General features: G+C 40.2%; 1 non-coding gene across 1 annotated transcript; it reads right to left on the reverse strand.

The window, feature by feature from the left end:
- Positions 1 to 12,135: 12,135 nt before the first annotated feature.
- LOC120281075 lies at positions 12,136 to 12,242 on the reverse strand. The gene has a single exon (XR_005542489.1). It is a non-coding gene; the product is annotated as a small nucleolar RNA R71 (small nucleolar RNA).
- Between the last annotated feature and the right edge of the window lie 574 nt (positions 12,243 to 12,816).

Genomic DNA, 12,816 nt, shown 5'->3' on the forward strand with positions numbered 1-12,816 from the left:
CTTAGTGCTCGCTTAATTGTGGTTGGGGATCTTTTGCTGAGGGCGAGAGGGTTTGATCTGAGATTAGGGAATAGGGTTTATCACTTGGAGCCCCTAGAGTCTCTAGTAGTCCCATCCGATGTATGAGATGTTGAGTATTCCCTTTCCATCGGGCATGAGTGTGAGGGCTAGTCACAGTCGACCTTGGGTTTGGAGCAGCGTGTGCTTTTTGGTTTCCACAACTCGATTAAACTTTGGTAGGAGCGTAAATTAGTCTTGCACTTGAGAACAATAGTCCTAGGGTGAGCATTGTTTGAGTACCCCCTTTACTATGAAGTACCTCTTCTAATTACTCTTGCTTCTCTCTTTTTTCTTCTCTCTGTATTTTCATTGATATTTTCAATCATGATCAATAATTGCTGTTCACTTTAGCTAAGTAGCAATACTTCTTGTTTCTAGATATCTATTCCTATGGATTCGACTACCCACCAGGTAGGTACTTTATTACTTCGATAATTAGTGCATCTTGTGGTACACACCGCAAGTGGTGTGTCAATTACTCGACCATCAAACACAAATTCTCAAAGAAGACAATGCACCTTTGGGTAAAAATTGTTTCATTAAAGCTCAACAAAATTTAAAAAGAAGTAAAATAACTAAATCATGGATGAAATGCCTCAAGTAGTGGCATCATCGATTAGTAGTCTTGCCTCAGGCACCTCAAATTCTAAATCTCCGGGAGGGAATGGCTCTTATATAGCTTCGTCGAATGCTTATGTGCTACTTTCTTTTTGCTAGGAGCCATATTTGAATAAAAGGGAATGAAAACATCAAATCTGACAAAAACAAAGTGCAACTTGCGTTGTGGGCCCTAGACCACATGGTCGGGTGATGGAGCTTGGCCCATGCCAAAATGGCATGGGGGTACTCCAAAAACTTGCAAAATTTGTACATAAACTCGAAATATAGCCATACAAACTTTAGATCTATAAAAATACCAAGCTAAAAACACTAGATCTATGAGAAATCACAAGAGAAAAGTTCATGGTGAAGTATAGAAAATGGAGGATTACATTGAAAAAGAATGAATAAAAACTTGGGGAGAAAATGCCCAAGAAAGCCTCCCAACCTTAAATGATGGTGGAATAAATGGTTTTGAAGACTTGGGAATCGCCTTTTTTGGATTATGGGTGTGTGGGAATGAGAGGGGCATGAAGTGGAAGATGGATGAACTCTCATCTCTTTACAAATAAATCCACACACGGGTGTGTGCGGTCGATCACACGCCTTCTCACTTACAAGGTCACATACCCTCTGTGATGATCAATAAAACTTCAGAAACCCACAAGGGTACTCACACACTTGTGTGAGTGCACCATGTGATTGGGAAAATATCCACACACCTGCCACACTTGTGTGTGTGGGAGGGTGTGTGAGTCTGAGAACATTTTCGCAAAGATTGAGAGACATCACATCCATCCACACGGGTGTGTCGGAGGTGTGTGACTTTCTAAAAAATATTTTCATCCGAAACTATGGGATACACACCCAGCCACACGCCCTTTCACACACCATAGTGTAGAGTGTATAACCAGTAAAAATTTCCCAAGATTTTTAAATTCAAGGACCAAAAATCCACCAAACACATTGAAATAACTCTAAACAACACCAAAAACATGCACATATACCATGGAATCGAATTTGACATGAAAATCCACAAAACTACCAAAAATAAAAGATGACACACACATGCACAAAATCTCCTGATATGAAAACACTAACTAGAAAACATGTAAACTTGGGTTGCCTCCCAAGTGCTTGTTTAATTTCATGAGCTTGACATACCCTCTTCCTTACCTTGTGAAGAGGCTTGAAAAGAGTGTGCTCCTCCAGCTAAACATTGCATGGTTATTGCCCTTAAACGAAAAATTTACTTGGCTGGGTAGAGTATTTATTGGAGACTTGATCCATCTTACTTTTGGCCTCTAAGGCAACAATTTTGGTTGAGAATTGTCCAAGCATATAGCGTTGATCCCTGGATGGTTTAAATATCCTACCCACATCTTCTCCCATTCCCCAAAGTCTCTTTCTTACATCATGTGTTAAATTCAATCCCAAGAGATGCTTGTTACATATCACTTTAGGTTTGCTTCTTCTTTTCTTTTTCGACTGAAAGCAACATGTCTCCGACAAAAACCTCCTTGTATTGTTTCTCTGCTCATAGTACACTTTCTATTCAAGAAATGCTCATTATGAAAAAGGTTCTCCTTGCATCTTTCAATCTTTTGCAGGCATCATACTTATTTCTACCCTACTTCATCATTATTGCTCTTTGTCATATTATTTCTATAAAGAACTCTGTGTTGCTTGCTTGAATTCTTCTTGTTCTTTAGAGAGTATGTCAAGTATCTCTTCTATTTGATGCTCGAGGTTTTTGATTGAGATTTCATGACATCATAGTGTGGCCTCAATATTTTGCAAACTAGCTTCGGATGCTTCAATGAATTTAGCTAACACTCTTTCTAACCAAGTACATCCTCCTTGAGTTTCTCATCCATAGAAAAATTCTTCTTGAGGTGTTTTCTATTGTTGTCCATCCATATTTCCCACTAAGAGGTTTTGAGTTAGTTTCCTTTAACTTGAATGATATGTGCTATAACATGGATTGCTTTCTATTGTTGTGCGATGGCAATTCTATCAATCCATTGAGATCTTCAATTTGAATATACAAAGATATGAGTGAATCAATCATCATTCAACGACCCATACACTATCAAGAAAAATCATCAAACGGTTACCAGATGTAGAGTGTGCATTGATTACAAAAGGATAAATCGTGCCACTAGGAAAGATTACTTTCCATTATTTTTTATTGATTAGATGTTTTAACGACTCTTTGAACATGCTTACTATTGCTTTCTTGACAAATTATCAGGATACTTTTAGATTCTCATAGCATCGGAAGATCTCAAGAGAAGACTACATTTACACTGTCTGTATGGTAGTTTTGCACTAAACAAAAGAATGCCATTTGTTTTATGCACCGTACAACTACCTTTCCATGATGTGTGAGCGGTCATCTTTGATGAGCTAATAGAAGACATCATGGAGATATTTATCGATAACGGTACGTTGTTTTGGGAAATTCATTTGATCTTTGTTTGAAGAATTTTGGAAAGAGTCTTGATCCGCTTTTGAAGAAACAACAAATTTGATCTTGAATTTGGAATAGTGCCAGCCTTTGCTTATGGTTCAAGAAGAGCTAGCTTGGGTCACAAATTTCTCGCTAAAGGCATCGAGTTGGATAAAGCCACTCTCAAGACATTATCAAGAAATTCCCACCACTGCTTTTATGAAAGCTAATGTCCGAGCTTTCTAGGGCATGCTTTCCTGAAAATTTGAGGAGTTCTCCAAGATAGCTCGACTACTGACTAAATTGCTTAGATGCCCACGTCTCAATTTGGTATTTTATGTACTTGAGTTTCATTTTAACATTCTAGAGGATGAGCTCATTCATGCTCCAATAAAGATTTCTCGATTGTAATTTACCATTCAAAACTCATGTGTGATGCTAATAATTATCGCGATAGGAGCTAGTTCTTGGGTAAAGGAGGGATAAATGTTTCCAACCTATTTTCTCTATAAGCAAGGGTACTAAATGACACTTGAGAGAACGCTACACACGATTGAATTGAGGAAGTTGCTACTTATAGTGGTGTATGCTATTGATAAATTCAGGTCATACTGATTATATCAAGGTGATTGTTACATATCATTTAGATTTATGATATTTATTGAGTAAGGCTAATATTGAAATCGCATGCTTAATATGATGGGTGCTTCTATTGTATGAGGTTTTGTTCTTGAAATCAAGGATAAGAAGGAGCAAAAACCTACGTGTGGATCACTTGTTTAGCATAGAGAATCTAGACATGAAGAACATGAGTGATCAGATCATGAATGATACATTTCTAGAAGAACATCTATATAGAGTGGGATAGTCAAGTAATTCAGACACACCTTGGCTTGTAGATTTCACTAACTACATTCCCGGCAATGTCCTCCCAAGAGGGGTAACATATCAACAAAAAAGACTTTTTTTAATCATGCAGGTTTAGTTAGGGAAACATTAGAAGATGTGATCAGATCATGAATGATCCATATTTTCTTTGATTTTATACAAATCAAATCATTAGAAGATGTGTTTCACATTCTGAAGGATGGATAATCATTGCAGATCACCATGCAGGTTTAGTTAGGGGGACATTATGGTGCTAATAAGACATCTTTAAAAGTCTTGGAGTTAGAATTCTACTGGCCGAATGATGGACGGCTTATTTGTGTGTAAATTATGCAATTATATAAGCATGTGATAAGTGCTTGTGTATTAGTAATACAAAGTATTATTTTCTTACGATGAGCATTACTTTTATCAGATTTTAGTACTAATATATGTATATTTGTGTTACTTGTGTGCATGTAGGGTTGTGGAGCCAAATATAGTGGAAGAAAGCCAAAGTAGATTGCGATCGATGGCATAGACATCTGTAGGGTTGTGGGGCTAAACACCTAGTGGGTACTTGGACTTGTAAACCCTAGGATGTTATTGTTTTATTGACCTTTTATTATGCTTTCCTTAATTGATGTCTTTAATTGAGTTCCAATCTTGAATGCTTGTTGAATGATTTCTCCCTTAGAGTGACACTAGAGTTGAGAGTCTACATTGGTAATGCTTGTGAGTGAGTGACACACCATGAGGGTTAGTCAAAGCAATATTGGAGAGGGTTGAGAGGTAGCAAAGTGTTCTGTTTCCCCTTCGGTGTGATTTATCCTACCTCCGAGTTCCAAGAGTTTTTTGTGGTTATAATAGAGTGAAGTGCTAAGAGAGAAACTCCGCTAGGGCTTAGTTGAGCTAGCAACAGAGTGAAGCGTTGAAGTAATCCTTAGTCCTGGGATTTAATTATGACTAGGGGTTGTTCGCCTCGACTAAAGGGTTAAACCTATATTAGAGAATAAGGTTTATCACTTGGAATCCATAGAGCTTCTTGCAACTGTACACAGTGTGAGATGTTGAGACTGAGTGATTTCCGTGACCTTACGTTTGGGACCATGTCTTTTAGGATTTCCACGACTCATTAAGTATCAGTTATGAGTATAATAGTTGGTCTTGCACTTAAAGCAATAGTCCTAGGGGGAGCAATGTACAAATCGAACACATAAAGTTATTCAACCACAAGATTTAACATAAGAATCAAAAATAATGTGTAAATAATGAAGAGTAAAAGTGTTTAAGCATACAAAGTTGCAAAGTTCACACCCCGGGGTACCGTGGCTGGTTAGCCCCTCATGGGTGGGTGCAACATGGAGTAGATAAAACTAGATCTAGAAAAAGAAGACATGACTCCCTTCTCTTTGACATTTATCTCCAATATCGAGCCCCTTGTGCTAGCACCACTTCTCTTGTGCCTCCAACCCGCTCCTCTTTGCTTTAGATAGTGTGGATAAGCTTGATCTTCTCCCTCATCAAAGTTCTCCCGGTGGAGAAGAAGATCCTCAAACTAAGATGATCAATAAACCCTAAAAACTGGAGTTATAAAGAGGGGTTTCAGGCTTGACACAGTATGTGCACGCTTGTGTCCAGACTGTGTCATGTGGAGAGAAAGTTGAGTGAAAAGGAGTGTCTCTTCTTGGAAAGTTTCATGGAAGGGATACGATCCTATCCTGACCATGCAATGCTGTGACAAGATCGTGTCAGGTGCACCCAGTGCATGCCAATATTTCTTCACTAAAATCACCCTTACGTATGATTTTCGGAGGTATGGGCACGGTCGTGTCCTGACCGTGTCAAGCTTGAAAGTTTCCTTCTACATAGATGATAAGTGCTTGAGTGAACATGTTTTTATGCATGTTTTACATACATTGAGCATCATATTTTATACGGTTTATGTCTCATTTCGTGTATTGGGTGTTCTTTTTATACATATAGGTTGTGAAGGCATTGGAATTCCAAAAGGGAGCGAAGATAGGCTATCATGGCATAATATTGGGAGTTCTTGTACAAATCAAGTTGGAAGACACAAGAGGAGTTCGTGTATGAGGAGATGTGCCAACTTCTATAGTTTTGCAAGCCAAGTTATTAATGGAAGGGCACAAAGGCAGCCATGTCTCCACATTCCTCCTCTTTGTAAAGATTTCAAGACCTTTCAAGATGTATTGATGAAGGAAAAGCCGTATAGCCTACCATATGATCGTGTGCCCGGTCGTATGGCCTTAAGAGGAGAATGTTTATCATCGCGTTTGTGTAAATCATTGTAGCTAAAGTACTGTATCAGAATTACTGTAGCAGAATTACTGTTCACGTGGAAATTCCTACAGCCCACGCGGGCGCGTGGAAAATCCACGTGGGCGCGTGGGGGCACGTGACAGACGCAATGTGAGGCTATAAATATACCTTTTGGCCGATTCTAAAGGGACTTTTTGCGGAGCTTTGAGTATAGACATTGAGAGAGAGGCTGCTAGGGTTTGAGGAAAAGGTCTTCGCCGATTGAGAGGGAGTTCTTCACCAACTTTGATAGGTTCCTTCAACGTCATAGCATTTTGGGGAGCCATTGGCGACCTAGCTTCGGAGAGGAACCCTTCAAGACGTAGAACTACCAATCAAGGCCAATCCGCGCAAATTCGAGGGGGTTTTCTCTATGGGTTTTATTACTTTTCATTGTATCCATTATTGTTTTGTAACTAGGCCCATGGAGGGCTAAACCCTAGTGGGTATTTGGGCATGTGAACCCTAAGATTTATATTTTGGATTGATTCTCTTAATGCTTCTAGTTAATAAGAGTTATCTTGAGTTTTAATCTTGTGATTTAATTGCTTGCTAGTGTTGTTAATCCTTGTGGTTAATTTACATTGCATGATTTAATACTTTGATGTGAGAGGTCTCCATTAGAGTTAGATTTCCAAGATTAAAGAGGGTTGAGATGGTGAGCCTTGAGATGGAGGAGTGTCCCCTTTCCCCTTCGATTGAGTGTTTCCTATCTCCGTATTCCATATTCTCTTTGCAACCATATTTGGTGTGAGGCGTGAGATTGCTCGATTTCTCCGCGGGACCTTGTAGGGGGTTAGGATCCTTCGCCCGGGAATTAGGGGTTGGATCTACATTTAGGAATCGGTTTCACTCTTAGGTTTCCTTATAGCATAATATGGTCATATAGGGTGTGAAGTGTTGAGATTGGTCGATTTCTCCACCGGGACCTTGTAGGAGACTAGTGCCTTTTGCTTGGAGACAAGGATTGGTTATCATTGGACTACCTCGACTCATTAGACTCGATTCTAGAGCATTTAGTGAATCTTAAGCTTTAAGGAAGATCTTAGGGGGATCATTGCCCGAATACCTCATCCTTAGTGATTGAGACTCTTCTACTTTATTTCTTGCATACTTGTTTGCTTTGCTTGCAATTAGTTCACTTCATCATATTCATCGATTCCGACTAGATAATTGAGAAGTGGTTATTACTAATACTTCCGTTCCCTGTGGATTCGACTACCCGACTCACCGGGTATTTATTACTTCGACACCCGTGCACTTGCGGTACACACACGCATATTCGGACGTGTCAACAGAATTCTTGCTTGATCAACATTGGGCTGAGAACTTCTGAGGGTATCACACGAGAGTGTCCATCCTGTGTCAAGCTTGAGTACTTTAACTCCTTTTGAATATCTTATTGTTTTCTTCCTGAATTCACTCCAAAATGTATGGAGCCCCAATTTCTGCACATTTAACAAAAATACCCATAATAGTACTGATAAGTGCTTGTGTGATATGAATGCGAAGCATTCTTTTCTTATGTTGAGCATTACTTTTCTTAGGTTTTTACATTAATATGTGTGTTTTTATGTTACTTTTATGCAGGTATGGTTGTGAGTCTGAGTATGAAGGAAATAGGCCAATGTGGATCATAATGCACCTATTTTGGAGGAGATCTTGCTAAGGTTCAAACGCGAAGACATAGGACATGTGTGAGATACTAGAGTGTGTGCCAACCTCCTCGCATTCGACTGAGCACATCCATTTGGAGGGGCACAAAGGCAGTCACACTCGAGCATTCCGTCTTATGCATATAAGAACAGGAGCTCCAAAAACATATATATCATTGAAGAAGAAGGTGATTCACGACGTGAACGTGTGCCCGTTTGCGTTACCCCGATGAAAGTATGGAATTGGGAAGTTATTCAGGTGGAAGATTGTAGCAGTGCACTGTAGCAACACTGTTCACAGCCGGCCGAGAAATCAGAGAAACAGAGAATCCACAAGGGCGCGTGGAAATTATGCACGCCCGTGTGGAAATTCAGCATGGGTGCGTATAGCGTCCACGCCCGTGGAGTTGCCCGATTCCAGCCCTATTTAAAGCCGATTCAGCCCCGATTTTGGTATTCTTTTCTCCATCTTTTCCCCAACTTGAGAGAGGGCTTCGGCTAGGGTTTTGAGGGGTATTGGCCAAGGTTTTGGAGAAGTTCTACGGCTCCGACATCATCATTCCTGAGGAAGAAGGTTGGTAGGGGAGCTTCCGTCGAGGCGTATCCTATATCGGACGTGGGAATCTTTGGACGACGAGTAGAGGACTCTCCGCAAGACCACCAACACGACCATCGAGGGGGTTTCTTTATGGATTCATTGCTCTTACATTCAATTTCTTTGATTGTACTTAGCTCCATGGAGAGCTAAACCCCTAGTGGGTATTTGGGTGATTGTGAACCCTAGGATGTATTCGTTTCATTGAACTTCTTTATTATGCTTTCAATAAATTGATGTTTATTGTGAGTTCCAACCTTGAATGCTTGATTGTATGAACATTTCCCCTAGAGTGACACCAGGGTTGAGAGTTCTTGTTGGTAACCTTGTGAGTGAGTGACACACCACGAGCGTTAGACAAAGCTAGGTTGGAGAGGGTTGAGAGGGTGAGTCGAGAGGTATAGGAGCGTCGCCTTTCCCCTCCGATGTGATAGATTCTACCTCCGTTCCGTTAGTTCTTTGCGGCCATAATAGAGTGAATGGTCTAAGGGATGAACCTCCGCTGGGGCCTAGTTGCGCGTGCAATGGAGTGAAGCGTTGAGGGGATCTTAGTATCTAGGGCTTAATTGCGACTAGGGACCTTCCGCCTGGACCAAAGGTTTAGGTCTATAATTAGGAAGAGATTTATCACTTGGAATCCCTAGAGCTCATTGCAACTTTATTCGAGTGCGAGGTTGAGAGGTTATTTAATCTCTCCTCCGGGACATGAATAGAGTTAGGCATAGTTGACCTTAGATTTGGGACTATGTATGTAAGGATTTCCATGACTCACCATTGCATTGATTAGGAAGCATAATAGAGAGTTCTTGCACTTGAAGCGATTTTCCTAGGTGAAGCATCATCCGAGTATACCATCTTTATCGATTGCCTTGCCTCCTCCTTACTTTTGCTCTCTTACTTGTTGCTTTTAATTGTTGAGAATTGAATCATTATCACACTTATCATTGTTGATACTCCACATAGCTAAGAATTGAATTAAGTGTCTTTAATCCCTACTCTCTGTGGATTCGACCCCGCTCACCCGGGATTATTACTTCGACAAACCCGTGCACTTGCGGGATATACGCAAGGGGACCTTGTTAGTCATTCCATATCTTGATCGAGCCAGGAGCTAAGGAAGTAAGACACCGGTATGCCGAGCCTCTCAAGCTAAAAGGAAAGTGTTACAATTTGATCACGCTATCTATCACTGTACTTATCTTGAATGTCAAACAAATCTGTAAAAATTTTGAAAGATGGGCATTTGGTTCTTCATCCACTAGGCCATCAAACTGATAGGAGTTATGAATTATCCAAATAGTGCTATCTTTGATTTCGAAGTTGTTAGTTGCTACTACTGGGGCTTGCACACTAAATTATTTCCCTATAAATTATGGGCTCTCATACTTCGACAATTTTCTTCTTGGTTCATCCATGGTTGCAGATTTTACGCTTTCACTAGCGCTATCTGCTTCTATAATTGGCCTCTTCCGGAGTCTCCTCAACAACGTTAGGGTTCTCTCAGCTTTGCTACTTCCTTGTACTAAATCCATGGGATTAGCTCTATTCATGAACAATCACCTGTAGACTAGAGTAGTGGTAATAGGTCTTCAACATTTTATGAGAATAATAATATATTAATAAAAAGAATTGGCTAAAACACTAAGGGCTTGTTTGGATAGGCCAAAATTATGGCATAATTCGTACAATATGCCATAATTTAACATTTTCTGAGAATTATACCATATTGGCTGTTTGGGTACTTATTTTAGAGTATAAAATTATTGCATAGTATAAGTATTATGACATAAAAAAATATTCCACTCTTCCAAGAGTGGAATATTTTTTATTGTAAAAGGTCTCTCTCAATTTTTTGATCCAGCGACCAGCCACCGGTCCATCGGCGGTCCGACTGGCCTCCAGTGACAGGTGACCAGTCCGTTTGGCCTCCAGCAACGGACCACCAGTCAGCCAACCTCCGGTAACACACTGGTGGCCCAGCGGTCCAGTCGCCTAACGGCTGGCCTCCGACGACCCGCCACCGGTCCACCAGTGGTCCGGCCATCGGCCTACTAGTCTCCGGTGACACAACGAAATAAAAAAATAATTACAAAGAATGGATAATGAATAGGAAAAAAATGAGGATAAGTGAGGAAACATTAGAATATGTAAAAGCATTGAATTATAAATGGAAACCTAGTATATTCATAGGAAACTTTGATATATAAGTACAAACTTTGAAATTTAATAAAAAGCATCTAGATATATGAAGGGACATTACAACAACTAAAAAAATTAAATTAGACAAAATTTGCAAGCTTAGTTCAAAATGTTGGTACGCCCTTTGCGTGTGTACTGAAAGCCCATGAGTGTGCAAAGTAATAAAGTGTACTTGAAGGTTAGGTAGTTGAATGCACGAGGAGTAAAGAGTTATAGTACTAGCTATTCATTTGATATCTATCCAGATAAAAATATTCAATTAAGCTAAACAAACACAACTGGGGACTTGACTAAAATCACATTCAAATATCACACAAGGAGTTTTACACAAGAAAAAGGTGCATTTGGACAAGTGATCCCCCTAGGACTTCACTATGGCACGAGACTTAACTAATGCTTCCTAATTGAGACAAGTTGGGTTGTGAGTATCCTAATACACACATGTCCCTTTCTCATGGTCACCGGTGACTAGTCCCATACAAGGCTCTAGCAGTGATCTTTCTAGTTGCTTAAGTTACCTATTTTTCCAAAATCTCAACATCTTAGGGTGAGGAAAAATTTCTCCACTAGATGCAAGAAAAATATATGCAAGATTACCACACAAATTTGAGTAACAAACAATGAGATTACAAGAACAACAATGATATGTAAATGCTAATGGATGTGGATCCCTTGAGGGGTCATCATGGTACAATGATGAAGAAGAAAAAAGCAAGGTAATTTGGACTGAGAGATTTCTAGATTAGATCAACCCCAATTTCTCGGCAATTTTGCTACAGTAACCCGTATTATAGTGATTTTGCTACACCGAATCGGGCTATAGCACTGCACTCCCACGTTTTTTCTTCTTTTTACGCCCTAGTTGTGTCCTCATGTTCTCCATGGCTTCTTCATGCCCTAGAAAGTAATAACACATAATTAAGCACAAAATGAACATCAATTCTAACAAAATACAAGCTATGTGTATAAAATACATATAAGAAAATAAATACATTTAGACACTTATCAATGAGCAACAACGAACACTATCCGACTATGCCAGACCTTCAGTGTTGGGGACACAATCGAGTATTGTGCGTCCCCCGATTACAGCTCAGAATTTCGAGCTGAAGCCAGCATTCATCCATATGTTACAGCAGTCCGCACAATTCAACGGTTTGGCCAATGAGGATCCAAACAGTCACATAGAGAGCTTTCTCGAGGTGTGTGATATACTGAAGATAAATGGGGTGACGGATGATGCCATCAAATTGAAAGCCTTCCCATTTTCCTTGAAGGGGAGAGCGAAGCAGTGGCTACACTCATTACCTAGAGCATCAATCACTACATGGGAGGAGATGGTAGAAGCTTTTCTAGACCATTATTTTCCTCCCAGAAAATCAGCAAAGCTTAGGAATGAGATCTCATCCTTTGTTCAGTTGGAATTGGAGTCTCTATTCGAGACATGGGAAAGGTTTAAGGAGCTCCTGAGAAAGTGTCCGCAACACGGATTCCCGGAGTGGATGATTGTTCAAACCTTTTACAATGGTTTGAACCCGAGTACAAGGCAACTCTTGGATGCGGCAGCAGGAGATACCTTAGGTAGCAAAACTCCCGATGAGGCTCGTCAATTAATTGAGGAAATGGGGTTAAATAGCTACCAATGGAATGCTAGGGAGAAGAAAAAGGTGGCCGGTCTCCATGAAATTGATGCGGTAACCTAATTGGCGGCGCAAGTAGAGAGTCTTAGTAAGAAGCTAGATCTCATAGCTTCGAATAGAGTTGCGGCCATGACCAATTGCACTGGTTGTGGTGGAGGACATGCACCCTCTGATTGCCTGATCGTTATTGGTGATGTTTCTTCAGTGGAAAATGTTAACTTTGTAGGCAATGGCATGAGACCTCAAGGGAACCCATATAGCAATACTTACAATTCAGGTTGGAAGAATCATCCCAACTTTTCATGGAGTAATCAAGGACCACAAAAGGCCATGGGGCCACGGGTTTCCAACAACAACAACAAGCCCCTCAAGTGGAAAACAGAATTTCAGGCTTGGAAACCCGAATGATGGATTTAGAGAAGCACT

Source organism: Dioscorea cayenensis, chromosome 2 (genome assembly GCF_009730915.1).
Source record: "Dioscorea cayenensis subsp. rotundata cultivar TDr96_F1 chromosome 2, TDr96_F1_v2_PseudoChromosome.rev07_lg8_w22 25.fasta, whole genome shotgun sequence".
NCBI classification, from domain to species: Eukaryota; Viridiplantae; Streptophyta; class Magnoliopsida; order Dioscoreales; family Dioscoreaceae; genus Dioscorea; species Dioscorea cayenensis.